Below are 27,301 nucleotides of genomic sequence, written 5' to 3'. Positions count from 1 at the left end.
TCTAACCTGAGCTTCAATTGGAATTCCATAGAGCATATTATCAAGCCCATTATCGCCGTTTTAGCGGCAGTTTTCTGCCGTTAAAGCGGCGACAATTTTATCACCTGCCTTGATATTATGCCCCATAGCCTTGTTTCTTTCCGAATTATTGAGGTGCCCCTACTTTCTGTAGTGTCCCACATTTCCCATGCCTGTGCCCCTGCATACTTAATTGTCTTTCAAGAGTGTTAGAGGGCACAGGCTTCTCACAAAGCTTTTGTATGAAACAGCATGCCCTGCTTAGCTTTTACTAGTGCGTACTATGAAACTGGTATGCCAGAAACTCACAACCATTTGACATGTAAGTGGATAATAGGGGCGCAACTAGACTCAAACTTCGAATGGGGGATAACACATGGATTAGTGGAGACAGAGACATCAAAAGAGCAGAATCAAAATTTCCTGTGGGGGCTCCCTTCGCTTTTCCAATGTAGCGCGTAAAACACCAAGTCATTCTTTGGGGCTACATGCCAAATAATGCATTTTCAAGCACACAGGGTGAGTAGCATTATTCTTGGTATAACATGATTTTGAGGTTCTCAAGGAATTTTAGCACAGCGAATGACAAATGCTCTATTTGAATACACATTAGGCCAGTAAACCTGGTGCAATGTGAAATACCACATTCTATTTTACATCACATTCTTGAGAAAATTGTACACTCCAAACACTCTGGGCCAGATGTGTCAGCCTAACTTGTCTTAAAAAAATATTTTACAAGATATTTCACCATCCTTCCACCATAGGAAGGTTTTCCAAATTGGAAGCAAATAATGCAGTTTAAGCACCTTTATTTACTTACTGCTCTGTTCATGCTTCATTTACCTGCATACAATACTTTTATGTTATTTTCTGAATATGATGTTAGCATAGTAAACAGCTTTGAAGCTATTTGGGGGAAGCTGCCACATATCCTAGCTCTATAGCTTGTGCCTTTTCTCCGCTTAATCTCCCTCCCTGTCGCCCTGTTACATTACCCCCTCACCCTTCCACACGCCATGAACCAACGGATGCAACTTGTAATTGATGTACCTTCTGTAACAATGTGTAATTTGTAACCTACGTAACTCTCCTCATGTAAAGCGCTCTGATACCTCCGGGTTTAGCCAGCGCTGTATAAAACTCAAGTAAATAAATAAATAAATAAAATATAGCACAAAGAATGTTGAATATAAATTATTTGGTACTTTGTGACAACTCCCACCAACTATTTTTGAATTTGAAATCCTTAGGTAGTCATTTAGCAAGAAACACAACCCATGTTTGATAAGATTTGCTCTAATACCATACATTAATGATAGAAATTGAGCACACAAGCTTGATTATAGATGATACCCCCACATCACAGATGGGTGTCAATCTGGGATTACCAAGGGTAATAGATGTTAACCTAGTTTTCCATTTGACACTCATTGCACTGCACTCAGTACCCCTTGTATAAGTGAAAGAATCAGAAAAAAACAGACCTTTAAAAGTCTTCTGTATTTTTTACATTCCAGTCACTCTACCTAGCCACTGGGAAGCAAATAAGTAGCTGTTGAGGAGCTAAACATGGGTAAAGGGCTCAACCTTTGATGCCACTACAGCTATTGCTGCCATTTCAGTGACTATATGCCATGACAGCTCAGGGCTGACATTCAAACCTGCAATGTACCCCTGAACACAAATGGGAGCAGATTATTAAATAGCATTAACATTTGTGAAAATAATTTGCAACAGACCTCAAAGAATGAGAATGTATTTCCTGATAACAATGTTTGCAGATTTCTATTGAATCCTTGTGTGAAGCAAATGACGTATGAAAAAAGACTTCCTTTGGCGGAAGCTTAGTAGCAGTATGACGATGTACTCCCAGAAAGAACTTTGGATGCATGAGTCTGTCATCTAATAAGAATGATAGGGCTAAATAGGAACAATTTGCATAACATTTTGGAGTACTCATAGTGTGTGAAAAAGACTGTACTGCAGACAAACTAGTCTCTGCTTGGTTCTGGCAGGCAGAAAATTGGGCACAATTGCTAGGCCCTGCAAACCTAATCCCAACCTCATTTGAGTTAACATATTGGCTCATATGAGCAGGAAGCAATTACTGCAGGGACAGAACAAACTTTCACAACGTATTATCCATTTTAAGCACTGCCCCTCCTGCCAACATAAACTTCTGCCCTATAAACTATTGCAGAAAAAAAGACAGCCATTCCGGCCTCTGTCCTCAAAGAAGTCATCTCTCCCTTCCACATTCCCTCCTGCTGTCTCCTCAGCTAAATGTAAATTTTATAGCGAGGATCATGAGAGGTATGCCCTGAGGCCCTATGTAGAAGGTGGGCAGCTCCCAAGGGCTGCTTCTTGGCCTGCCCTAGTATCTCCTGCTCTCAAAATACTTAGTCAGATGTTCCTCTTTCAAATCACTTTTCATTACCAACAGGGGAATCTAAACAAAGCTTCACTGATACACACAGACTAGAACTCTGGCCTCAAAACTGGCATCCCGGCCCTCATTCATTTCCTTGAAGAAGCTACACACCGATGGAACCTCCTTCTCTGTCCACAAAGCAACATTTTAAAACTCACTCCCTGCAAAAGTAAGAAACATCCAAAACCACCTCACATTCAGGGATGCAGAAAAGACCTGGCTATTCCATAAAGGTGATAACCCTACTGCAAAGCAGTCCCAAATCCTAACAACCCCACAAAGTTGAGTCAGTCACCTTTGTACTGGTGGTAGGTATTTGCATCTCTCACTCCTCTTGGCTCCATTCCAAGCTTAAGTGTATCTAACAATATTGCATGCATATATAGTTTCCCGAAAACACATTGAAAATTATGCTCTTTATGACTGCACAATTTTGTACTGTGAACTACGCAATCCTACATGGGCCCTGGTTACAAATGCCTTGGAGGAGAGTGTAATATCTATTGCACATGTTAAGTTAGATTCTAAGAGGGGGTCTCAATTAATCCGGTGTGATAAATAGCATCAATTGTGAGTTTTGTCTTAAAATGGGCCATAAGATACAAATTTTAGTGTTCTCTGCACAAACACCTGCATGCTCTGTTATTTGCAAGTCACTTATTCACCAGCAAAGTTTTCCCAGGTACATTTTGGCAAGGGAAACATGTTGAAATGTGCCTGGGAAAAATGTTGTGGTTGTGGGGCTTCCGATGTGGATATTTGGTGTACCAGGAGCTACAACACATTTCAAAAATAACCAGGCAAACATAATGGGTGGCTTTCTTAAGTTCATATAACACAAAGTTTTAAGCGTGATACAAAGCAGGGCCGGACTGGCCATAGCGGGCACCGGGCGTTTCCCCGGTAGGCCGCTAGGGTGGGGGCCGGTTTTAGCTCCCTGGGGGCCGTTTTTGTTACCGGGGGTTCGCAATATCGGCCCCCGGTAACAAAATCGTCCGAAACCGGCCCTCGCAAACTGCTCGGCTGCACTTGCCCTCACCCCAGGGGCGGCCAGCTGAGCAGTTTGCCAGGGCCAGTTTCTGTTACCAGTCCGGCCCTGCTACAAAGGTGAGCACTACAAACTACAACAAGTAAGAAATATATCTCAAACGTTTTTGAAAAGCATAATTGATCGTGCTTCTAAAGCTGTACCTAATTCTAAAAGACTAACCATTACTCCACAGCACAAAACATAATTAAGATATCTGCAAGTGCTGTGATTTTAAAAAAGCAACATAACTGATGCCCTTCTGTACTTTTGAAAATTGTATTTATAGGTGTTCTAGTATACAACACATTGTAAATTTAGCATTGCTTGAAAACTGTTTCAGTTAAATATATACATTTGTATTCTACATTACAGCCTGCAGGATATTTTATAGTTTTGCAGGATTGGGTTAGGTATTTTATCGATCCCAGAAGGATGAAAAAGTAAGATGCCTTTGTTGGAATTCAAATTCAAATCCATGTCAGGCGGGCTTTAGAGTTGGTTCAAGCCAGACTCCAGACAGATGCCTTGCTCTGGCTCACCTTGAGGTCCTCTTAGACCCTTAAGATCAAAAAGAGCCATGTTTGCTTGAGGCTTTTCACTGCCACTCACACTCTAACTTCATGTAGCAAGAGTTAAAAACAAAGCATTGACCTTTGATGTAAAACAGGAGAAAGTAATAGCCATCTAGTGTCTGAAATTCACAATGAAAAAGCAGAAAACCTGTGTTCAATCCCAGCTTTCTTGCTTGACTAAATGGTGTGATCCTAGGCAATATTACATTTCACCATACCTCCTTTTATTATTGCATATGGCAGCAACTTGAAATACGTGAGCACTGTATAAAAACGTTTGCATTTGATTTAATAGGCTATAATGCTTCTACATGTATAATAATAATCTAGGCCACATTTAGGGTGCACATGACAACTGTTTTGCCTCTTAGTGGCTTATTTATGGGATTTTGGTAAAGGGCAGTGCAACAAGACACCTTGCTGTGCTGCCCTATGCCAAAGTGGATGGGCAGGAATGCATCATATTTTTTCAATATGGTGCATTCCTGTCCTTTCACCTTGCGCAGGTGTCGTTTCTGCAGCCTAGCGCCAATGTAGACACCTTTGCACCATGGTGCAAGGGTGCCTCCTTTGCATGCAAGATTGTTTTTGTGCAGGAAGGGGCACCTTCCTGCACAAAAACAATGCTAATATGTGTTTTCCTTTTTCTATGTATGATGCAGAATGCAGCACACATAGAAAGAGAAAACAATGAGGAGAAATTAATATATTTCTCCTCGTTACGCATCATCGTATGAAGCATAGAGATTTGACGCTTCCCCAGGTTTACATGACTTTGTAAATCTGGGGCAGTGTCGAATTCCGTTGGTGTTGCATTGGAAAACCCACTGCAATGACCATAGTGCGCCTCCGGGTCGCAGAGTAAGGCGACGCAGCGATTTGCGCTGCATCGCCTTATTCATGATTTCTGAGGCCACTCAAAGCCCTGCAAGGTGGCTTTGCGTGGCATCTAGATCAAAATGAGAGCTACTCATCCAAATTATGTATGGCAGGATGTCGGAGTGTGTTATATCAAACACATATTATATAGAGACAATTACGCATAAATGTGAAAGTCAATGTATAGTAAATGTTACTTAAGACATTAAGGGCTACAAGGTGTAGGAATCAGATGTCATCCATACTGGTAGGCAGTGGCATAACGTGGGCAGGGCCACAGGGGTGGTTGCCCCGGGTGCAATATTCTTAGGTGTGCAAAATTTTAAAAGAAAGAAAACATTAGTGGTGGAAGGGACTCAAGTCACGTCGGTGCGTTGTCTGAAAATGTAGGTTATGTTTTCTTGCCCACCTTCCTCCGCAGAAGGGCTGCACAGAGCTGTGCCCTCATGCATATCTCATGGCCTCGGGGCAGGTGTGATTTGCTTGCGCTGTTTCCCGGTGGCATGAGAGCAGCGCCGCACAGTAGCACAACAGTGGAACGTTTCCTGTGGCACCACGGCGCCGTACAAGGAATTCTTTTCTGCTTTTTGGCAGGCAGAAGGAGCATTTTAAGCCCGAGTTCCATGCTTGCTGCCTGATGTCATGTGTTGGTTTGAGTCACCCTGGGTTGTGGCATCCATTCATTCTTTCATCCATTATTCAGTCTTTCACCATTCATTCTGTCCTTCCATCTGTGTACCCATTCATAGCCAAACCTATTCAACCATTTCCAAACCTATCCATCATTAATCCTTCCATTCATCCATTCATTCATTCATCCATCATCCATCCTTTCACCCATCCATCTATTCACTCATCCATCCAACCAACCATTTAACCTCTCACTCACCCAGCCATCTTTTCACTTACTCATCCCTCCATACATTCACCATTTCACTCATCCATCCATCCTTTCTTCCAGCTCTTCACCCTCCCTTTCACTCATCTATGTATTCATTCACTCATCCATCCTTACATCATTCTTTTCACTCATCCATACACCCATTCGCCCATCCATCCTGTCAATCATCATCCATACTTTCACTCATCCATCCATCCATCCATCCTCCCCTTCTCTCTACATACCCCTTTCACTTAGCCATCCTTTCACCCATCCATCCTCCCAACAACCCATCCACTCATGAATCAATCCATTCACCCTATCACTCATCCATCCATCCTTTCTCTCATCCATCAACCCTTTCACTAATCCATCCATCCTTTTGCCCATCTACCCTCCCTTTCACTCACTCATCCATCCTTACATCCACCCTCTCACTCATCCATCCATCCATTCACCCTTTTATGTATCAATTCATCCATCCATCCATCATTTCACTCATCCATCCGCCCATTCACTCGCCCATCATCCACCCTTTCACTCATCTATCCATCCTTTCACTCATCCATCCACCATTTTACCCATCCAACCGCCCTTTTACAAATCCATTCACCCTTTTGCCCATCCATCCACCCTTTTACCCATACATCCACCATTCCACTCATACATCTATTTATTTACCCTTTCTCTCATGCTTCCTTCCACTCACTCACTCACTCATCCATCCATCCTTTTCATTATCCATCCATTAACCCTTTCACTCATCCATTCATCCCTTCACTAATCCATCCAGCCATTTACCCATTCCTTCACTTACTCAACCCATTTTCACATTAATTAGGAGCTGAGCCTTTGTCTGCAGAGTTGCACACAGAAGAGGCCCATCAAGAACTTCACCCTTGCTGTTGTTTCCAAAGCAAGGTTGGGACGGGTTCACTATGTCCCTGAACATAGGCAATCTGAAAACATAGAAGTCATGAGTCATGCATGATGCCCAGTGCCGGGACCTGAGGTGACTGTGACATGGTGTTGTTTCCAGGGCTTTTAAGTGGGTTGAAAAAGCATGGGAGTCTCTCCAAAGGGCGTGTCTGATGTAATTAAGGGAGTGGCTTAAAACGGGGTAGCTAAAAATCTGTGCTTAGCATAGTGTGTTGCCCGACTGGTATTCTGCTACTTCTGTTATTGCATCCCGATATATAATACATCACACCTACAACAAGCCATGACTATAGGTTTTTGAGACCGGAAGTGCCAGTCGCGGGAGCTCCGGGAGCAGCACGGCGTCTGCTACATGGATTACAGCATACGCGGTGTGTTGAAAATTACCCGGTAGGAATGTGGTGTCTGCATGGGTTCTAAACGGCGCACTCCGTTTGATACGGTTTCCTTTTCCCCTTTTTTTTTTCTCCGAGATTGTGTTGGCTGCGGCTGCTGTTGCCGGTGGCGATGCGGTGAGGAGGAGGTGGAGGCGGCTGAGCGGTAGACGCTAGGGCCGGGAAAATCAGATGGTCCAGGAAGCAGAGGTGGAGGTGGAGCCTGAGGGAGGGCCGGTAACCTATTGTGGTTTCGGCGGCCATCGAGCCAGGTTGTGGACGCGGATATGGGCTGTGGCTGCATTGACTTGCTCTCGAGGGCCGAACGGTGGAAGAGCCCTACGTATAACATCAGGCGTCTCGATCTCACTGTGTCCCCCAGATTATTGTGTGAGTCCGGTGAGCAGGTTATCTGAGGGTGCGGAGCAGAAGTGTATGGCTCTTGTTCCCTCGAATTCAGCCTTGGACTCTGCTCCGCCTTCGGGCCAGGTAGTTGAATTGGCTCTGAGCTTGGTTGGGGGGTCAATACTCCCTGAGAGTGGTGTCCTTCGGGTGAGAACAAGAGGGGGATGAGAAAAGAAGTCCCTGGGACCGCTTTAGTAAAAAATAGATACCAGCTGCGGTCCCAGACCCAGTTTGGGTTCAAGATCAAGGGTACCCTGGATTCCACAGAAGGCTCGAAAAGTGTGGCACCCATGACTCCCCGTAAGAGGAAAAACTCTAAGCTTAGGAACACTGTGAAATCTAAAGGGCCTAGGGTTGTTTGCCCCCCATAAATTCTACTCCATCACTTAAATCTTATTTTAAAATAATGGAGGAAGATGTGAGGTTAAAGGAACCAGTCCCAGCCCCGGCCCCAGCCCTGAGAGGAAGTCCCCCCTCAGTCCATCTGGAGAGAGGTTTCTCCTCGCTGGCAGGGGTCCAGGAAGTCGAAAAAGGAACTGGAACTGGTACTGTGAGCCCCACTAGTTTTTCAGAGGCCCCTACCTCGGACATGGCTCCTGTTATTGTCACTTCTGCTCCCCAAGGGGGGGGATGGAAAAATTGGAAAATTGTCCTCATACAAGTAATAGTAAAGTTTAATGGCTCAAGTCAGGTAGCTTCTCTCTGGATTGGGCATGAGTAGTTTACAGGAGATTAAGTTCCTCTCTTGGAATGTAAATGGCCTTAGGAACCCTAGCAAGTTATCCCGGGTGTGTGAGTCTCTGAAGAACAATGAGACTCATAATTACCTATTGCAGGAAACCCACTTGGAAGCACAGGAATACAAAGAAGGTTTTAATGAGCTTGGTTGGGTTCAGGAGGTGATGTCATCAAATCAAAGGGATTGCACAAGAGGGGTAGCTATGATCATAAGATGTAATATGGGGATTAAGGAGGAGAAATGGAGCACTGATCAATCTGGGAGGTGGATAGTTGCAACTCTTTCTATCTGTGGTGTATTAGTAGTATGTGCCGTCTATTATGGGCCTAATGAGGATAATCCAGGCCGTCTTTTGAGTCTCCAGGCTTGTTTGTTAAATACATCTGCTCCGGAGGAGATTTTAATTTAGTGTGGGATACTCAATTGGACCGCACATCTAAGGTAAAGTATAATGTGCCCCCCAGAACTTTTTCCACACTTAAGACTCTTGTTAAAGAGTTTAGGCTGTTGGATATATGGAGAGTGGATAAAGGGAACACTAGGGAACACTCCTTTTATAGTAAGAAATATAGACAATATTCAAGAATTGACTACTTCTTAGTAGATCAGAGTCTGCTCTCAGATCTTAAGTCCATAGCCTATATTCCTGCGTCAATATCTGATCATTCTGCAGTTGAGCTGAAGCTTAACCTTAAGCTTAAAGGGTGCCAGAGGAGATGGACTCTAGACAGGACTTTACTATTAGAGGAGAGGGTGAGGGCTGAGCTTGACGTAAAAGCAGAGGAGTTTTTTAGGTTTAATATAGCCTCCACTAGCTATCAAACAATGTGGGAGACTTTTAAGGCATATCTGAGGGGACTTTTGAGTTCCTTAATGATCAATAAAAGTAGAATAGCTAAAGAAGCAGATATAGATAGCCTTAGGAAAATTAAGGAAAAGGAGAAAGAACTGCAACAGGCAGCTCTGATTTCCCAAAGCCTTATCCCACAATTAGAGAGGGAGTTGGTTTCTTTGCAAGCCGATCTCCAAGCCAGGATTGATAAAACTGTGAAGGATAGATGGGATGCCAGTAAATAAATTATATCTATATAGAGAAGTGACCCCCCCCTCATGGTCGGAAGCGACAGTGTCCTTGATCCTTAAGCAAGATAAGGATCCTCAAAAAATTTGAGGCATATAGGCCCATTTCGTTACTTAATTCGGACCTCAAGATCTTTTCTGGGATTCTGGCTGCTAGGATGGCAAAAATTATTAAAACTATCATACATCCCGATCAGAGGGGGTTTATACCTGGAAGGCAGCTCAATGAGCTTACCTTTCAAGCCATAGGGGCAATTGATGTTGCAACTGAAAGTAGGATGCCACTAACTCTTGTTGCAATCAATGCCGCTAAGGCGTTTGATCAGGTCAGCTGGAATTATCTTTGGGAGACCATGCGTAGTTTTGGTTTCCCTATGAATTTTATTGAGGCTGTCAAATCTCTTTATTCAGCCCCACAAGCAAAAGTTTTAGTTAATGGTATTCTATCGGAATGGTTTGGTATTTCAAGAGGCACCAGACAGGGTTGTCCCCTGTCACCCTTATTGTTTAATTTATATATTGAACCCTTTGTCTTCTCCCTTAGAGAAGATACCCTTATTTTGCCTTTTAAGATTGCCGACCTAGAACTTAAGGTTGCTCTCTATGCAGATGACCTTCTAATGTAGACATCTGACCATGTAAAAGCCATACCTAGGCTATTCGAATTAGCTGGGGAATTTGGTAAGGTCTCTGGTTACAAAATTAATAGAGAAAAAACTGAAATAATGAGTTGGAATTGTGCGAATCCAATACCAGGGGCTAAGGGTCGGATGAGATACTTGGGGATCCATCTAGCGCAGAAGCTGATAGATACATCTAAGATCAGCTGGGAGAAGGTCGCTAAGGAGGTGGGCAGCCTACTGTCACGCTGGGCGAATTTACCATTGAATATATACGGGAGGGTGAATCTTGTAAAAATGATAATCCTGCCTAAGGTAACTTTTCTGTTTAATTCAATCCCACTCTCTTTCAATATCAGAGATCTTGCTACCCTTCAAGGTAAAATCGGGTCATTTATTTGGGCCACAAAAACCATGAGAATAGCGTGTAAAAAGCTCAAGAGAGGACTAAAGAAAGGAGGATTGGCCCACCCCGACCTACTTTCTTATTGCCATGCTTTTCATTTTAAAATTTTTAGAATGTTGGCAAATAAGATGGATTCTTCCTCTATGGGCCGTTTGTTTTAGACACTGTTGCATGATGTTCTGCAGGGACAGGAGTTTTTTCTCTATAAATTTGGGGATCCCAAGTTTTACAAAAAAGTTTGACTCAAGATCCTATTAGCTGCACTAAAAAACTGGGGGTTTATTAGGAATACATTGCGAATACCATACTATACGGCACAGGCCCCAATCTGGGACTCTCCAGGCACCTCGGAATGCCTTCAGGAAAAATTGTCACAACCACTTAGATTAGCAGGCATCAGGTTCTGGGGAGATCTTCAGAAAGATTCACAACTTATCAGCTGGGACTCAATGTCTAATATAACCAGCGGGACACTGACGAGATTTAAGTTCTATCAATTGTCCGCGTGGTGGGCAGCACAGTCATGGAGCAATGAAGATTTGGGTATAATCATTGACTCTATTTCTAGAACAGGATTATGGAAACGTGAAGTGTCTTTCTGGTATGGGGTTTTAATAGTTACAGGAGATCGTCTAGATTCAGAGATGGCAAGACGGTGGGGTAGTGTTCTCTCCGAAAATGGGGATGACTTACGGAAACTCTGGTGTGACTCCTTTTCTATGCTACAGACTGTGGTTAAACCAGCTAATCTCAGGAGAAACCATCTATACACCGCTTATAGAGTGTATTGGACTCCGGGTAAACTATCTAAGATGTCTGCAACGATCTACCACTGCCCCAGATGTAAGTATCCAGCTGCTGATGATCTGCATATATTTATGGATTGCCCGAAGATCGGCCCCTTTTGGACTGAGGTATGTGGTTTCCTGGAGGATGTGTTGTATATGCAGATTGAAGTAAGTGCTAGGCTAATATTTTTCGGTCTTTTGTCGGACTATTGTTTGAATGTCCTAGCCTCGAAGTTTGCATTCTATGTAGTAATTATTGCTAGGAGGGAAATTTGTAAAGTTTGGAAGCTTGAGGCACCTCCTTCCTTTGTGGACTGTTTAAAGAACATCATCATGATTAGTCAATCTGATATGGCCTGTGACAACTCTAGCGCCAAAAAAATCTGGGCAGCACTAGAGGTCTGGAGAGGGAAGTAAGATCAGTCCTATGATTATGCCGGAGGTCTGTCGGTCCGGTCCTCCCCAGTAACAAGTGGTGCCCCAGGTGTTGTGAACGGGAGTGGGACCAGGATACAGCCGTACCTCTGGGAAGACTCTACCCCTCCTTCAGGTCCACCATTAGGGCGGTTCTCAATAAGGGCCTGTTTGAAGGGTTTGGAAATATTCCATCTAGAGCATTTTCCGATGGCATGTATGAGGACAAAAAAAAAAAAAGGACTATTGGTTTTGTCAATGGTTGTTAGTTGCATTAAAAAACGCTGCAACTATGGCTTCGTTGTATATAACATTGAAAATGCTTCAGTTCTAAAATGATGAGACTGTGAAAGACCCATAACCCTTCTTTTTAACTTCTTTCGCTGGCTTCTATACATGAATTTCGTGAGTTGCGGCATTTTTCTTTATGTACTGTTAAAACAGAATGCCCTGCCCTAGACCGAGGCTGGAGGAGGCCGACCACATGCTTCAACAGCCCAGACTGACCCATTGTCATTCTGTATGTGACAAACAGCCAGCAGACAGAATGACAATGGGTGGGGTGGGGCTGGTCTTGTGCTCAGAGGCAGAGTGCGAGGCAGCCCCATCAGGGAGTTGAAGCTTCTCAGAAATACCCAAAATTACGGACAAAAGGCATCCGTAAAAGCGATCATCACAGACGTGAGATTTACAGACGGTTGGTCACCCTACTTAAAGGTCAGGCTGGCAAGCACCAACTCCAGCCCGGGCAGCCCAGCCAACGGCAGCTGATGGGGAGGGGTGAGGGGGGCTGAAGACAGTTCTGCCCAATGGGTGTTGCGCGCCTGGTTCATGCCTACTCTGCAGTTACTGAGCTAGAGGCACAGCCAAGAGTGATGTGCCCGCCCATCTTGCACTGCTCTTCCCAGTGTACCCGCTGGCCTGGGAAGGGGGCAAGACAACATGGCATCCATTTAGTGAATGCATTCCAACTGATTTTGTTTGTGAAGTCTCACTTATTGCCTGCGACCCTTCATTTGTCCCCTCACCATGTAATTGTGTTTTTTCGGCAATTTCTTCTCCATGTATCGATTCACAGTGCTTGGCCTGTGTTGGGGTTATAATCTAAGCAAATGGAAGAAAGAACATGGCTGCACTTGTTTCAGTGTTGCAGACACTGACACTTTGCAGTGGCTAATCACTGCTCTCAGGCACCCTTTAGCGGGATAGCTCCTCCTCTAATAGGTGTTGGGAGATGATTTGTCACTGTGCTTGCCCCGTTACTAAGGATCCGAATAGCAATCAACAGAGCTTTCTTTCCAGTGCTGTTTCAGAACCGTCCTCATGGCAGCCACCTGTGAGCCCAGGACAGGGCACCACTTGCGTTGGTGCTGCTGCCTGTGCTACATGAGCTGGTGTTTTTTGGCAATGTCACATCACCACATTCAAAGAATAGATGGATTCAACAGATGATATGAGTAAAATACTGATGTTGGCTGCATTGGGAAACCGGCATAAACCACTGTTTACAAATGTTTCACAACCACTGAGTTCCCCACTGCAGGTGGATTTAGTATCTTAACTTTTATTTTGGCCCTGACACCACACTAATCTAAAGTGTGCATAGAGACCTAGGCCTGTCCTTGTCAATACCTGGTCCAGAACCTTAAGAAACGAACCAAAAGTGCAGCCTTAGAAGGCAGAGGACTATTGTCTGCAATGTGTGTATATCATAAAAAGGGGTTATGCTGGTGTATCGTGTTTTGTGATTTGATAGTGTAACCTGGCCCTTTTCTCTGAGTCTACTTACCCCTCTGGTGTAAAGTTGTGTACTGGGGCAGTAAATCAATTTTAAATGTGCCTTAATTAGCATGACACCAGATGAAGGTTGAGGACAGTTTCACACAGACAATGGAAGTGTAGTACATGAATTCCTGTGGCTGGTGCATAGATATCCAGACACAATTGAGGAGGGTAAGGAAAAAGATCCCTTTAGAAACCCAATTAAGCTCCTATAGCGATCAGCTGACCCAGTCCTGAGGCGGAAGCCGGGAGCTGGAGGTACTGAACGAAGAACACTTGGCTAATCCAAGTTTTAAACCTTTGTGTGGTGTCACTTGTTAAATCTGTGCTTTTAAACAAAAATTGAATTGCCAAATACCCCCTGAAGCACTCAGCGGTGCATACGCTGTAGCGCTACTTACAACAACAAAGCGGCCGCCATTAGAGCAGGCGCGCTCGCCGGACACGCCCACTAGAGGCCACGCCCCCTTGACTATATAAACGCTGCTCCACAGCGCAACGACCGATCAGCTGACCCAGTCCTGAGGCGGAAGCCGGGAGCTGGAGGTACTGAACGAAGAACACTTGGCTAATCCAAGTTTTAAACCTTTGTGTGGTGTCACTTGTTAAATCTGTGCTTTTAAACAAAAAGTGAATTGCCAAATACCCCCTGAAGCACTCAGCGGTGCATACGCTGTAGCGCTACTTACAACAACAAAGCGGCCGCCATTAGAGCAGGCGCGCTCGCCGGACACGCCCACTAGAGGCCACGCCCCCTTGACTATATAAACGCTGCTCCACAGCGCAACGACCGATCAGCTGACCCAGTCCTGAGGCGGAAGCCGGGAGCTGGAGGTACTGAACGAAGAACACTTGGCTAATCCAAGTTTTAAACCTTTGTGTGGTGTCACTTGTTAAATCTGTGCTTTTAAACAAAAATTGAATTGCCAAATACCCCCTGAAGCACTCAGCGGTGCATACGCTGTAGCGCTACTTACAACAACAAAGCGGCCGCCATTAGAGCAGGCGCGCTCGCCGGACACGCCCACTAGAGGCCACGCCCCCTCGCCCTAAAAATGTGCATCTACAGGAAGCGCAGCGGACGAGCGCAGCGGGAGCGCCGTCTGCGCGCCGAAGGCGCGCCTAAGGCAAGCCCGTCTGCGCCCGTCCGCGACCAGCCGGGACCCAGGGCCACAACCCCTGGCCCCTTCCTCGCCCAGAGCAGGACTTATAGCTCTGCGGCCCTACACAAAATAGGTAGGAATTGTACTCCCCAATGCCCTCTTATATATGCCCCCACCGAACTACCCGGCTCATGTCAGGGATGCAAGCACCTCTTCCGCAAAACTCCGTCGGCCAAGGCACAAGTATTCCATATGTTTGCATTAAACTGCCGCTCTCTGCCGAAACACCATACGGAGATTGCCATGTTGCTCGAGGAGAAAAAGCCTGACGCAATCTTCCTGACAGAAACATGGCTCACTGTCCACTCCGATCCAGACGTGGTGCGAGCACTACCCGTAGGTTATCACATTCTCAGAGTGGATAGACCGGTCGGCAGAGGCGGAGGTCTGGCGATCATTCTGAAAAACCAGTACCAATGTCGTTTCTCGGCAGACACTATCCCTGATTGTGAAAGCGCAGCTTTCTGCTTAGAGTTCGATGCAAACAACTCCTTCTCAGGCACCCTGATTTATCGCCCCCCGGAACCTGCAAAACTGTTCCACAGGTCCCTGCCAGGAATCATTGCGGAAAGAACCCTCACATCAGCCAACCACACGATTTTGGGGGACCTCAATCTTCATTTTAATTCCCCTGCTGATCACATCGCACAGGACTTACTAGAAGATCTGGAGGCCCTCCAACTCACCCAGCTGGTGGCGGCTCCGACCCATGGAAAAGGCAATTTGCTAGACCCCATTTTCAGCAACTGCCTGGACCTAACGGTTGATCAACCCATTCCCCTTCCGTGGTCAGACCACTTTCTGGTCCCTTTCTCGTGGGCCACTCATAAAAATCCCCAAGCACCCCCTCAAGTGACCATCAGGAGGAACTGGTCAAAACTCCCGTTGGAATCCTGGCTGCACCAACTGGATTCCACTTGCCCCTCACTCTGCTCGGATCCTAATGTGGGAAATGACATCTATAGAGACTGGATCACCCGCTCATTAGACTCCACTCTCCCGATGCGTAAATCCTCCTCTAAGAGACTTCATAAATCTGCCCCCTGGTTTTCTGACTCTCTAAAACAGCTTAAACGCACTTGCAGACAAAGAGAGAGAGCCTGGCGCCTAGATTTCCTCCTAGAAAAGAAGACCTCTTATAAAGAGGCCATCAAGGTATATAAAGAAGGGATTAGAGCAGCCCAGGCTACCTATTTCTCAGAGAAAATAATGGAAGCGAAGTCCAAACCCAAGGAAATCTTCCAAATCATAAAACAATGCTCTAGCGCCACCACGGCTCCCCCCCCTATCAAATCCCAGAAGCAATGCAACGAGCTTGCAGATTTTTTCCATAACAAAGTTTTAAAAATCTATTCCACCTTTCCACCTGCAGCCACCCCCCCGGAAGCGTTCAAACCACCTCGCCTCAGACCACCTCCCCGTCCAGGCCAGCCGTCGCTCGAGCACTTTCTCCCCCTCGACCTCGACACTTTAGGCAAAGTGGCCCGTGCGGTCAAGTCGGGATCTCCCCGTGACCCTGCCCCTCCAGACATCCTGATGCAGGCAAGCAAAGCCACCCTGCCTGTAATCTTGGATCTCTTGAACTCGTCCATCTCTGCATGCTCTGTCCCTACAGCCTGGAAGCAGGCCATGGTACGGGCACTGCTAAAGAAACCTAGCCTAGACCCAAACGATCTGTCAAGTTACCGTCCCATCTCACTCCTTCCTTGGACGAGCAAGGTGCTAGAGAAGCACATAAATGCACAGCTGGTGCAGTTCCTGGAGGATCACTCGCTGTTACACATATCCCAGACAGGTTTTAGACCACAACACGGGACAGAAACCGCCTTATTAGCAGTCACCGAAGATACTAGAAGGATTCTGGACCAAGGAGGATCAGTGGCAGTGATCCTCCTTGATCTAAGTGCCGCATTCGATACGGTCAGCTACTCCACCTTGCTGGACCGTCTCCATAACATCGGAGTTTCAGGTGACGCTTTAAGGTGGCTGGAATCCTTTCTGTCTGGGAGGTCGTTCCAGATCTTCGACGGTGTAACAGTATCCTCAAGCAAACCCCTGAGCTGCGGAGTACCACAGGGCTCTTCCCTGAGCCCTGTGCTGTTTAACGTCTACATGAGGCCGCTGGCAAGTGTCGTCGAACCGCATGGCATCAAAATCGTGTCATACGCCGACGACACCCAGCTGGTGGTCTCGCTGGCCACCGAGAACAGCAAGTGCTCCCCTGCCGATCTGCTACACTGCCTAGAGGACATAAAGGGTTGGATGACCAACTCCTCCCTTAAATTAAATGGAGATAAGACGGAGCTCATGCTCCTAGGCCCACCTTCTCCAGTCCCATTCACCTCCCTGTGGCCTAATGCACTGGGTCCCCCCCCCCACCCCAAAGGAAAGCGTGAAGAGCCTGGGAGTGTGGTTGGACAGCAAACTCTCCTTCTCCACCCAGGCCACAAAACTATCTGCCACTTGCTTTGGCCTTCTAAGAACCTTGAGGAAGGTTCTTCCGCTGCTGCCACTAGAAGCCAAAAAGGTTGCGGTCCAAGGGCTAATCCAGTCTCGCCTTGACTCGAACAATGCCCTATACATGGGGGCACCTGAGTTTACACTTCGAAAACTGCAGGTTGTTCAAAACTGTGCAGCTCGTTCCTTGCTAGAAATCCCGCGCACTCAGTCTGCTAAACCTGCTCTAAAAATTCTCCACTGGCTGCCAGTGAGGCAGAGGATAGCCTTCAAAGCACTGTGCCTGGCGCACCGCACCTTCTGGAACACAAGCCCAGCGATCAACAGAAATCTTGTCACCCCCTATCATCCCAACAGGAACTTACGATCAAAGGAGGCCTTTCTTGCCGTCATTCCCAGAGTAAAGCGAGCCAGAGCAGGGGGAAGAATGTTCTCGCTGAATACCGCCAGGCTCTGGAACGACCTTCCCCTCTCACTCCGGTCCAACTCAAATCTTCTATCATTCCGCAAAAACTTAAAAACATGGCTGTTTGACAAACCCACTGTACCATAGCACCTCCTCCGTCACTTTCTGGTCAGCTTAGCGCTTGGACGCCCACGGGCAGCAATCGCGCTCTACAAATACCATTACAATTACAATTACAATTACTGCTATTTAATGCTTACAGAGCATTGGCATTTGGTATTATTGAAGGTGAGGAAGTTGCTAAGCAGGGCCTGCCCTTTTATCCATATTTGATCACTGCTTCAGGATGGCGGATGACAGCCAGGTGCAGAGAGCTTAAACTTCAGTGTGCCCATGTTTTGAATCCCAGCCCCATTGCTGTCTGCTGTGGGAACCATCACTTTGCACAAAGGCTTAGGAGACCAACCTGGAAATTACATGTGAAAGAGATGCAGGCCAAACTGTTTCTGATACATTAGGCAGTGGATACACATCCTCAATCTGGAAAGTGTGTCTGCAAATGGGATTCCAACCACCTTTCTTGGCTTCAGTTTCAAGTTGTTCATGATAAAGGAAGGGAGTACCCCGCCGATTATTTGAAGGACTGGTATGTGAACAGGACTGCTGTCTGCCTGACAGCCAGTATGCCAGAAGTAAGGGGAAATCTGCTGAATTCTTAACTTTCTGCTGGAGAAACTGAGGGCCTGTCTAGTATCTAGAACCCTGCCTTACTGCCAAGAAAAGGAGGGAGAGTGTCAGGCTCTGAAGGAGGAGAGATCATACAGGAGGAGAACCCAATGTGTTTCCGCTGTGAGAAACACCCAGAGATATTGGCCTACCCTAGAGATTGAAGTCAAGAGTGACCAATGTAGCGAGGGTATCTCCTGTTTCTCTGTGCCATTCCAACTGTGAACTGCATGAAGACCTTACAAGTGCAAGTGGCATTGTCTCAAATCTAGCCACTGCGGATCCACAAGCTGGAGCTGCCACTGCTGATGCCAGAGAACAGGAGCCACATCTGCCCTGAAGTGGATCCTGATCGGCCGGGGAAGTAACAATTACTGAAGACATATCACCGCTGACGAATGTGCTAGAGGGCACAACTGCTTTGTATGGGCACTCACCTGCACTCTGCTATGAAGGTTGCATGATGGAACCACGCACACCTTTACCACACATGCCTTTACAATGTGGCCACTACAATTAATGCGTCGTTATCATGTGTTCCTTTAACACAGAAGTCATTTCAATGACTTGCCTTAGGGAATTGCTGGACTTTGGAATAGTATGATTTACTATTCGTGACTGTGTGGTAAAGGGTGTTTCCCGCTATGAAGACCCCCAACTACTGAAAAGATCATGCCAGTGTGCACGAACTGCTGGACGGATCTCGTACAGCATTCTTGTTCCAAAGGGACGCAGCCACTGAAACCTTTTGGAAAAGACCTGCCGCTCCGAAACACAGTGATGAGAGCTGCGCCTTCCACACCCCACGATAAGCAGCGGCAGCAAGCAGGTAAAATCAGGGCTTATCTTGCGAATAGAACAAGGGTCTAAATGTGTGCCGAAGAATATGGCACAAGCACTTGAGACTTTTTGCCTGAGTTAATACCAGGGAAGAGAACTATTGAGTTGAGTTTCATATTTCACCAGTGGGGGGTTAAAATTAAGTAATCTGTGCCTGTACCTATTCATGCTTCTACCTGCATAAACTGGGGAATATAATCATTAACCCTTACTGAAATTTTATCCAAGATTACAACCCTGTAACTTTTATTTCAATTGGACTGTGTAGAATTTAGTTCAGATTTGTAATTAAAGTACTTACTTTTCATATAAAAGATAATCACTGAACAGGACATTACGTTATTGTGTCTATTGATTGTCTGCTGGATACTGAGTGTCTGTCCCTCATATTACCTTCCGGAGAAACCTGTGACTACTCGCCCTTGCTGCCCTGAAAGTGAAGTGAGGCAAAAGTTGCACTTGGCACAGTTTACAGAGTCATAGTAGGATGGACCCCAGGACCCCTGTGATAAACAGCTTCAGCCAGTATGTTTTGGGGCCCAGAAGCCCTTGTCTACCTGTGGCCGCAAATTGAGTCTGACACATAATATGCAGGCAGACAACGCAGGAAGGTATGTTACTATTCCATGATATAGTAACAGTCCTCTTTCGTTATCAGAAACCAGCCACCCCTCCAAATATATATAGCGATTGTATCTGGGCCTTGGACCATGTACAGTGCTTCGCTGCCTTAGCTTCACACTATATACATATCAAATACATTAATTCATACATGCATGTCAAAGCACTCTGCTATGCAACATAGGCTAAATCTCTGCCATGCCTTGTTATTCGTATTCTCACATTTGGGGCAGGGTCAGTGGAAACACTGATACCACTGCTTTGTGGAACAGGAGAGGGATTCAAGAACTGTGATTAGTTGCTGAAGCCAGAGGTAAGGTAGTTGAGAGAAAGACACAGAAAAAAACTCAGAAGGCAGGTCTATCAGATAACGATGATGACAATGCTGTGTGTTATATGGGTGAATCATTAGCATTTGTGCTATGTGGGAGGAGACAATGCAAGATATGGGATTGACAGATTTCTTAAGCTACAAATGGGTGCAGGGTAGTGACCTGGTACTACAAGTTGTTAATTGAGGAATTTAATTATTTTTCAAAGTTAGGAGTTGTTAAATTACAGTTTCCTTAGTACTCAATTACATCACACCTGCGCTACTAAGTGACTAAGTGACTACGGGGCACAAGCATCAAGGTATGATTTTGCGAGTCCTTAATTGCGATTAGTAAGAAATCGCAATTAAGGACTCGCAAAAGCCTATGCATGTAGGAATCGCTATAAAAATAGCGATTCCTAAACATTCCTTAATTGCGACTCGCAAATTGCGAGACGCAATTAAGGAATGGCTCCCCATTCATTCCTATGGGCCTACAGGCCCATAGGAATGAATGGGAAATTGCATGTGCAATTTGCGAGTATCAATAGGTACTCGCAAATTGCGCATGCAATTTCAAGGGTGCAAGGGTGTCAAAAGGACACCCTGTTGCACCCCTGGAATTGTGATGTGCACCCATGTTGCACACACACATGCCCCAAGGGTATGTGTGTGTGCAACATGAAACTTTGAAAAATGCACTTTAGTGCATTTTTCAAAGTTTTTGCAAATTACCGACCAGTTCAATTGCTCGGTAATTTGCGGCCCCAAATACCGAAATTGCTACTTAAAAGTGGTTATTGCATTGCATTTAAGGAATCACAAATTGCGCATCCTTAAATTGCGAGTGCCTTACACTTTAATGCATCGCAATAGCCTTTTTTGCGGGCGCAAACTGACGATTTTTGTGAATCGCACCGTTTGCGCTCGCTAAAAAGGTTGATGCATGTACCTGTACATGTCTTGATGGCACCTTCAGCCAGTCCTAGCTATTCAGCCAATAAGATTAAGCATCATGTGAATCAATGCTGTTAATGAGAATAGCAAAGATACAAGTCTCAGAATGCCTAGTGCTGTTAGTTTAAAATACAGGAACAGCTAAGGATGTTAAGCATGGCATGAGATAACTTGGGAGGACTGGCTGATTCTGCTAACCTGAAAACTTTATGCTTCACATTGCACCCAGCCTCCAGTCTGAAGATTTATTAATTAATTCACAGCTGATCTTCAAGACTCAGAGGAAGTAACACCCCTGGTTAATAGGCCACAGATGCTCACCTTTTCTCCAAGTGAACTAGGTTCGTGTGTGACAAGCAGCTTCAACTTTGATTTTTCTTTGCATTCTGGGATTTGTAATCTAGTATATTCTAATAGTAAAGGAGCTCTACAAGTCCCAGAATGCAACAAAGAAAACAAGACTGGGAACATTAGTCACGTGTGGACCTTGGAAAATTGATAGCTATATCAATTTGTTACTTTAACAAGTCTAGTATTGTTAACCTAGATCTGGAGGAGTGGAGCACTGCACACTATATGGGGGGAAGTGGGAGGGGGGTTGGGAGATGAACTACCAGATTGTGTACGTCAAGTGGGCATTACACAAATATATTTTACACAAATTACACATTATAGTCAATCGGAGATTGAGGGCCAGATTTTCAACCCTTTCACACAACGCAGCACAGCACAGAACCCAAAGTAGTTGCGCTGCATGAGAGGAGAGAAAAGAAAAGCACCGTATCAAAAGGGATATGGCACTCCTGTCCCCTTTTCCAACTGCTGGCACACAATCAGGCTGCCGAGCACCATGCACAGACCTTTGCACCACAGTGCAAGTGTGTCGGTGTGAGCCTAGCATAGGTTTTGTACCGCAAGTGTACTCATCCAGTATAAAATACGATGATGTCTAGACAAAGCGCTGCCTTTGACACGGTGTCCCATTCAATTCTTCTCACCGCATTAAAAAAGGCTGGGGTGGCTGGGTCGGCTCTGTCCTGGCTAGCCTCGTTTTTGTGTCAGCGCTCATTTCAGGTCTGTTCATCAAGCTGCTCCTCCTCTATCCGTACATCTGCTTACAGGGTTCCCCAGGGGTCTACGCTAAGCCCTATGCTTTTTAACATCTACGTACGACCCCTGGCCTCGATAGTGGAGGAGGCGGGACTATCTCTCTACTCTTACGCAGATGATACGCAGATCATTTTTTCCCTATCCTCAAACAAGGAGTGCTCCTCTTCAACACTTCAGGAGGGACTTGCTTGCGTGGCTGAATGGATGCAGGCTAACCTATTAAAACTTAACGGTGACAAAACCGAAATAGTTATACTGGGCAAGGACAAACATCTTTGGGGCCCTAATCACTGGCCCTTGGCAATGGGTCCGTTACCCCAACCGGTTACGCATGTACGCAACCTGGGCTTCTTGCTGGACGATTCTTTATCTATGCGCCAACAAGTTGTCAGCATTTCAGCCACCTGCTTTACCATCTTAAGGTGGCTTCGAAAAATCCTTTGGCTACTTCCCGTTCTAACAAGACGTACCGTGGTCCAGGCTCTTGTAGTAACCTTTCGCCTCGACTATGGCAATGTACTTTACCTGGGTTGTAGCCAGGAGGTACGTAAGAAGCTCCAGTTGGTGCAGAATTCAGCCGCCCGGCTCCTCTGCAAGGTCCCGAAGAGATCTTCCATCTCCCCTTGTCTGCGGGACTTACATTGGCTGCGTATAGAGAGCCGTATTAAATTTAAGGCTCTTTGCTTCATGTTTAAAATCAAACATGGCTCGGCACCTCTGTTACTTACGTTCACTGGTCCATCCTTACGCCCCTTCCCGCGCTCTTAGATCAGCCTCCCAGGGTAATTATGTGATCCCCAGATTCAAATTGGTGAGAATGGGGGGCCGCTCCTTTTCTCACCTGGCCCCTAAGCTTTGGAATTCCCTTCCTGTATCTCTAAAATTTCAACCCATTTTTACATAGTTCCGTAGGGGCCTGAAAACTTGGCTCTTCTCGCAGTAGACACTTATCTCAGTTGGCCTCTCCACCTTTGGCGCCGGGAGACCCCATGGTGGGTAGCTGTGCGCCCCATAAATTTATTTACAATACAATACAATACAATACAATACAAACTGTTAAACTTTTCCTACTTTGTATGTATGCTTTCCAGTGCAGCACACATGCAAAGTCAGAAAAGAAAGGAGGTTTCTCCTTTTAACTCATGGTTCAAAGTGGTGCTATTTTTTTGTGCTAAGCCCTGTCTACTATTGTTAGTAGATAGGGTTCTGCTTCAGTAAGCACGGAGGAGAGGAGTTGGCCTAACGGCTAAAGTGGTCGACCTCAAATCTGGGGAACTGGGTTTGGGTCTCGGCAATGACGCTGAGCATCCTGGGATTCTGGGCAAATCACTTAATCTCCCCGTGACAAACAAAATGACGGTGTCCTCATGTAATGCAACTGGTGCTATGTAAAGCGCTCTGATACCCGATTCGGGTCAAGTTCGCGCTATATAAAACTCGGTAAAATAAAATAAAAAATAAATGTACCAGCAATGTATTGCTCCTCTGATGAAGAATAAAGCAAAGGAGCATTTTGTGCTGCATTGCAATACTTTTAGGAAACTTTCCAATGGAAATCAAGTTTTGCGCTGGAAAGTAAATCCAACAAAAAATGTTTTATGCAGGTTTGAATCACAGCGCAGTTTTGCATCACTTATGTGATGCAAACTCAGGGCAAAAGATTTGTGAATCTGGCCCTAAGTGATTTGCCCAAAATCACACAGCTTTGAGTCAAGCACTTGAGGCTTGGATTCACACCTCGATCCCCAAGATACACGGTCTGCAGCTTCAGCCGCACAACCACATTTCCATTCAGAAATACATACCTACAATTGCCCCCTTCCCTTCCTATATTCACTGCTTTTCTCAGTGTGCCCAGCTTTTGAAATTAGATGCAATATTTGTAATTTCATAATATAAGTGCTGTGCTTTTTTTACATAATGCCAATTGCTTAAACATAAATGACTCCCAATGTCTTGTATCATTTTATTGTTCTTCTTTGGCTTCAGATGGAGTTAAATGAACGTATTTTAAAAACCCCATATCGGGGTTGATTAAATGCTGTTTTTCTTTGAAATGCCATGAAATTATATGTACTTTGGACCTTATTCTGATGTCGGGCGGAAGGCCATCTGACCGCTCGTCTGTGGCGGTCCGCCTGACATCTGCTGCTGCAGTCTGACTGCAGAATTACAATACATGTGGTTGGAGGCAGCAGGCGGAGGGACTGTCCGACGCTTTCCGATGGGCGCAAGGAGCCCATCGGACCATCAGATGAACATTAATCATTACAATAGGGGTGGTGCTTGCTCAGGCACCGCCATATAGATTACAATGTCCCTTTCCATCTGCCTGTGTATGAGGGTCCGACCACCATAGAAAAGCAGACAGAAACGGACTTTGGGGTCCATAGAATGGCCCAAGACTTGCCTTGCGCTTCCGCTATGGGCCCTGGGGGGCACCTATGGTTCTCCCACAAACATCCTTGCATCGTGTGGCAGGCACCGCATGGTACCCTTTTACCTGCGTAGCGCCTACGCAAGGGTTGTAAGGAGAATTGTGTTGAAGGGGCACATTCATGCACAAAAACAATCCCTTGAGGCCATTTCCTTTTTCTAAAATGCAGAATGTTGCAATAGAATGAATAAAAAACAAAGAGAAATAAACATATTTCTCCTCGTTCTTCCTGACCTGGGGGGGCTTATCTTTTTGGCACATTCCAGGTTTACAAGTTCTTGTAAATCTGGAAATGCATCAAAATCAATGGATGTTGCTTGGGCACACACATGGTAATGCCGAATTCATGCCGAGAAATACAAAACAGATATTTGCACTGTGCTGCATTACTTGAGATTAATGAAGCCACTCAGGGCCAAGCAGGGTAGCCTTGCAGTCCTTCATAAATCTAATTTTTAATTTGCATCACTCTTGTACCACATTGTGTGGTGCAAGAGCGATTCAAAGGGGCTTGTGAATATGCCCCTTAGTTTGCAATGGGTCAGACTTAAGTTTCCACACTTTGACATGCATGAGAAGACATAGGATAGTGTGTTCATGTACCAGCCTCAGTTTTGCCTCCCCTGAGGCAGTGCAGGCTGCTGCTGATAACAGGGACACTCATCTGTATGTCAGACTGTATCAGGGCACTGGGGAGCATTGGTTAAAAAATAAATTTATGCAGGTGGAGAAAAGGTGGGTGAGTTCCAGAGAGGAGTGATGCTCAGAGGAAGTGCTCTTTCTCACTGATGCCCCACCTTAGATTGTACAATGCATGTTGAAACAATAAAGCACTATAAGGAGATCAGCTATCAGCCACTCATGGGTCTTCTCCCTGCCAGATCTAAGAGAAAAATGCAACAAGTTGTGCAAAGCGTAATAATGCCCTACAACAGAGGATCCATGATGCTTAATCCCAGTCTGCATCTGTTTAAAAAAAAAAATATTAGCAGATTAATTAAGTAAACGTATAAAAAAAAGCAAAATTGAAACTTTTAAAAGGCTCTGTAAATGTGAAGTATTTTGAAACTGGAGGCTAAAAATTAAGCTGGTATCCTCATTTTGATTCGCGGTAGCAGCTCAAGTACAACAAACAGAATCTAGTATGGACAATTGGTGGCCTCAATAGAAGCACTAGTATGCACTGACAAAAACAGCTTGCATTAGGAGCAAAAAAGACAAAGCGATATGCTGGAGTTTGGCATATCACACACTTCACCTGCACCTTCCACAGGCTCAGTGTGCACACCGACTATCCTAATGCAACAAAGAGTTTGCATTGAGGTTCCATTTCTTCGGCACTTCATTGCTTTGCCAAGGTGCCAAACCACTTTGCAGTAAGATAGGGTAGCCAAATGGGTTCCACCTATTTAGTCCACCCAGATGTTTCACTTTTTGATCATCCAGTTTTTGGACCTTTACTGTAGGTTAGTCTCACTACTCGATTGTCACTCTGAGCTGTCAGAAGGACAGGCTAAAGAGACTCTGCCTTAGTGTACTCCTGGCTGGTGCACTTTATGTGTACCAGCCTCTGGGTTCATCCCTGAAGCCCCTTGAAGTCCTGGCTTGCCAGGCTTTGGTTTGGCTCGCGAGTTAAGCCCCCATGAAGATATTGTAGAAAGCAGGTGGACCGGCAGAGGCATAAGCAGGTGGCCAGATGGGCCAATCTTGAGTGAAGGGTCCTGGTGCCTCAGTCTGGGTTTGTTCTAGACAGTTCTGTATAGGACTGTCGCTCTGAGCTGTCAAAAGTGTAGTCTGCAGAGGACTCATGAAGGATGCACTTTGGGTGTACCAATGGTAGAGCAGATGCCCCAAAGGTGTCAAGTGACAGCTTGTTAATTCTGGGTCACCTGTCAAATTTAGAATGAGGGATAATAAGGGTCCCTATTTGGTTTCCTGTTTGACTGTAGGAGGTCGGGAAGTTGCCTGCAGTGAACCTGAGGGATTTGAGAGTTCCTAAAGTGTCGCACTGACCCTGTTCTGGTCATGGAGGAAAGTGGGATCTAGGCTCCCAGGGTGGTTCCCAAGGGTGGAGCTGCTGGGAGGATGGGCAGCTAGTTCTTCCATAGAGAGGCATTGGCCTTTCTAAGACTTTATAGGGCTTGTGGACCAAGAGGGGTTTGAGAGTTCCTAAAGTGAAGGGCCTAGACCCCGTTCTTGACACAGAGAACAGGGAATCCAGGTTTCCAGGCTGCTTCCTGTGTGGAGCTACCTGACAAGAGCACGCGGCAGGTTTTCCTGACAGGAGACCTCAGTCAGGTTTCAGGTTTTTAATGTCTTTATTTCGATGATAAAATCATAAAAGACAATTTAAACAAGTATTTAAAAATAGTGTCAAAATCTCCACATTATACAAATTCATGCTGGAAGAATAAAAAATCAATTTGTTTATCAAGTATACAATCAGTCTAAAAAAATACAATTAAAAAAAAAATTATTAAACCATTATTGGGACAAGATATTGGATATAGCTGATCATAAAGATTGATTTAAACATATACAGATAAACACTATACACATTGTACTTTATGATCCAGAGACAATTAAGTTCCTCCTAGCTCTGATTGCCCATGCCCAGCCTAAGTACTTAGCCAAGCATATCACAATAAAATCAGAGGTGTTTGTTTTTAGAGCCCAAATAGCATCCGAGGATTTTTTACATGTCATACGTTTAAAAATGGGTTTTAGCCATTTTAAGCGGGGTTCTCTGTATTGAGGACAGGCAAACAAAAAGTGACCCTCGGTTTCCTTACATCCGGGGCAGCGACTACAAGAGTTAGTGGAGCTATTGCCCCAAGATGAGGTAAAGGAATTTAGGGGTAGTGAGCCCACTCGGAATTGGTGGTATAGTTTTTTATCCATTGACCTGGGG

The 27,301-nt window shown here is 45.4% G+C and overlaps 1 protein-coding gene across 1 annotated transcript in view; it reads right to left on the bottom strand.

The window, feature by feature from the left end:
• LOC146861442 (NXPE family member 4-like) overlaps positions 1 to 27,301 on the bottom strand; it is a 517,437-nt gene that overhangs the window by 15,094 nt on the left and 475,042 nt on the right. The window lies entirely within an intron of this gene.

The sequence above is a fragment of the Triturus cristatus genome, chromosome 3_1 (assembly GCF_964204655.1).
Source record: "Triturus cristatus chromosome 3_1, aTriCri1.1, whole genome shotgun sequence".
Classification (NCBI taxonomy): Eukaryota; Metazoa; Chordata; class Amphibia; order Caudata; family Salamandridae; genus Triturus; species Triturus cristatus.
The sequence above is the reverse complement of the archived record's forward strand: the minus strand, read 5'-3'. Positions and strand labels throughout refer to the sequence as shown.